The 3,062-nt window shown below is 34.1% G+C and overlaps 1 long non-coding RNA gene across 1 annotated transcript; it reads right to left on the bottom strand.

Moving 5' to 3' along the window:
* Positions 1 to 649: 649 nt before the first annotated feature.
* On the bottom strand, positions 650 to 1,779 carry LOC149191915 (uncharacterized). Its single transcript, XR_016254850.1, has 2 exons — positions 1,136 to 1,779; positions 650 to 1,049 (listed from the first exon to the last, which is right to left on the bottom strand). It is a non-coding gene; the product is annotated as an uncharacterized LOC149191915 (long non-coding RNA).
* Between the last annotated feature and the right edge of the window lie 1,283 nt (positions 1,780 to 3,062).

Below are 3,062 nucleotides of genomic sequence, written 5' to 3'. Positions count from 1 at the left end.
CATGTCTCTTAGTTGAAAGAACTCCCAAAAGGAGAGAGACACCTGAATGTCATGTCCCAATGATTGGTATGCCTTCCAATTTGCTGCCAATAACTCCACATCAATTGTAATCATGTCTTTCCATCTTGATGCATCACCCATAATTTTGGGCATAGTGGATTTGTTGTATAACTAAGAATGGTCCTGATTCCCAATTGTGGTATGAATCAACTACTCCCCCATATCAATTATCATTTGTTGCATCCTAATCAACTTATTCAAGGTCACTGCGCTGTTGTTTGATTTATCCTTTCTCTGAATCCCATGATTTCTTAACTTTTTATTATGATCTTGGAAGTCTTCTTCTTGACTTAAGGCCCACAACTGGCCAAAATCATGCTATCATATTACTATAATATTCCTAATTGGAAAATTTACATTAAATACCAAACATACGCTAGGTTGTGGCAATCACTTTTCAAACAAGCAAGTCTTCAAGTACTTTAGTGCACAATGATTATCCCTTTTAAAGCAAATGTTTCCAAAATACTTGAAAATTTCTTTGGCACCTTTTCACAAACACTTAGTATGCAAACTCTGAAAATTCATTATTTATGAGCAAATATATGATTTCGTCAAACAATCCGTAAACAATAGGGAGAGGAATATGTGTAGTAAAGTTTAATCTTTATTCGAGAGCAATCACAAAAAGTTACAAGGCTATTGGAGGAGTACACCTGGTATAGGCTCCTTCTATTAAGAAATTGAACAAGTTGATTGCATACGCCACTGAAATAAACTCAATCTTCTGTATAGGCAGTCGGCTACAGGATTATGGCAGAATACTCAAATCTGGTGCATGTGAACCTATATATACGACGATGGTCTCCTTCATATCAGATTTGTTGTCCCTCTTCATTCATTTTAAACATAGGATCATTGTACATTTATCCAGTTCGGTTTTGTGCTTGGTACTTAGGAAATTTGTCCCATCTTCTTATAAAGAATTTGGCTCTCCTCCAGAACAAAGATAGAGCTTTCTCTGGCACCTGGTTCAGCCTTAATATTCTCTGAAAAATGCACAAAACAACCTTGGGTGCAATGAGAAACCATACCTCAATGCTCCGACTCTTTAATCTCTACGACTTCCTGATACCTTGAAATTCTGAGCATAAATAAATCTGAAACAGGCTCCTTATTTGCACATCCTTGGATCTGAAAATGACAATCACCATATATTTAATATCAACCAGTGCAAGCTCCTCAACTACTGGACACAATGACTTCAATATCAACTGATGGTGGTAGAAAATCTTCTTGGAATTTGTACTCTGAATGATAAATAGCTCAGCCCTCCTACTGCTGGTGAAAAACAATATATTCGACCCTCCTATAGGCTGATTGGACTCCTTCCCATGGCACTGTCACAACAAAATTGGATCTGGAAATTGCAGTGCAAGATCTGGTGCAAATAGAGCAAGTTATTGTGCAGGATATCCTTTTAAATATGGTGCAAATAGAGTAGTGAAGCAACCTTTAATTTCGGCCCAACCATTGAGAATAAATCAAGCTCCTTCCTGAGATTGGATACACGACCTGCCTGGAGATGGAATGTAGCTGTAAGCAAATTAAAAACGCCAATGCTGGAGCCCCCTGCAATTAATCCAAATGCTGATATATTCTACAATTAACACAAATACTGATATTTTCTACCATTAACACAAATACTGATAGTTTGTCAATGAGATAGATATAACAGAATGCATTGCCATTGAGTTTTTCCTCTTTTTATAATGGTAGATGGAGCTTCCCTTTAGTTTATAAATTTTCTTTTTCCCTATTATTTTATATTATTTTATTTTATTTGTGTGGTAGGAGATTTTTGTTGCCATTTTGAATAAAATAATAATTTGTCTTATTTTTCAATAAAATATAAATTTGTCGTCATTCTCCAATAAAATAATGTTTGTTTGTTTGTTTTTTTTTTTTTTTTTAATAAAATATTATTTGCTGCCATTCTCCATTAAAATAATAATTTATGCTTTTCTCCACAAAATAATATTATCTCCCTTTTAATTTAATATCACCAAAGATTGGCACAATTCTTAAGTGAATTTTGAACTCACAAATTTGGTAACATTACACAACTCCAAGTTAACCATGGACAAAACTACACATCGCCCTCAAATTGGATTGTAGAATGAGCCTCTCGGCTCAATGAATATTGTGAACCTCACTAGATGTTCCTATTAGGCTAAATTGCCCACACTACAACTCACCAATGTACCCTAGGTATCATCCTCAAAAGAAGAGAAAGTGCTCAATAATTTTCCTAGGATATGCATTTCAATAATAAAAAAATAATACTTAAAGTTATAGTTATAAAATTTTATTTTTATGAGGATATTGCGATTTGTTCCCCAAGAAAAAAATTATAATTTCATTCATGGAAAGTGAAAATTACATTCTTTAAATACACATACAAAGTGTATTCAAATACTAGAGAAGTCCCAAAAATATAAAATGCTGGTATGAGAGCTCGTACATAGGCAAAACTCTTGTAACTAAGAGTCCCTTTACATTATATATATCCAAATATGTACTATGAGCCAAACAAAAGACCAATGAAAGACAACCCCATACATGTAGGAGAAAGCCTAAGAAGTTCCAACCATAGAGAAAACTAAGGAGTAGGGAGAGACGAGGAAGAAGATGAGCAAGTTATGTTGTTGGAGATCCCTGTATGATGTCCTTGAAAGGCGGGTGATGAAGCTCAGAAACATGCATATCTCTCTTTTCTATAATACTCCACAAACCTTGTTCCATATTGAAGCCTTTTTTGGATAACTTGTTTGTTGTCTAATTCCTTTCCTTGTAGATATGTTTGCATGTTAAAAGAGTAAAAGAGTAAATAATGTGCATAATTTCCTCCATAATAGGGAAAAAAAAATGATGTTTTTGCATACTTGTGTTTTATTTAGATAGTTTATGGTAGGCATGGATTCCCCATAAATCTAGATATGAGAGCATTCCTTCTCTAAAACAAACAACAATACGAATTTGCAAGCTAAAAATTGAAAAAA

Source organism: Pinus tabuliformis, chromosome 2_2, assembly GCF_031772625.1.
Source record: "Pinus tabuliformis cultivar Carrire ecotype Pingquan chromosome 2_2, CPIR1, whole genome shotgun sequence".
NCBI lineage: Eukaryota > Viridiplantae > Streptophyta > Pinopsida > Pinales > Pinaceae > Pinus > Pinus tabuliformis.
This window is presented reverse-complemented; position numbering and strand designations above follow the sequence as displayed.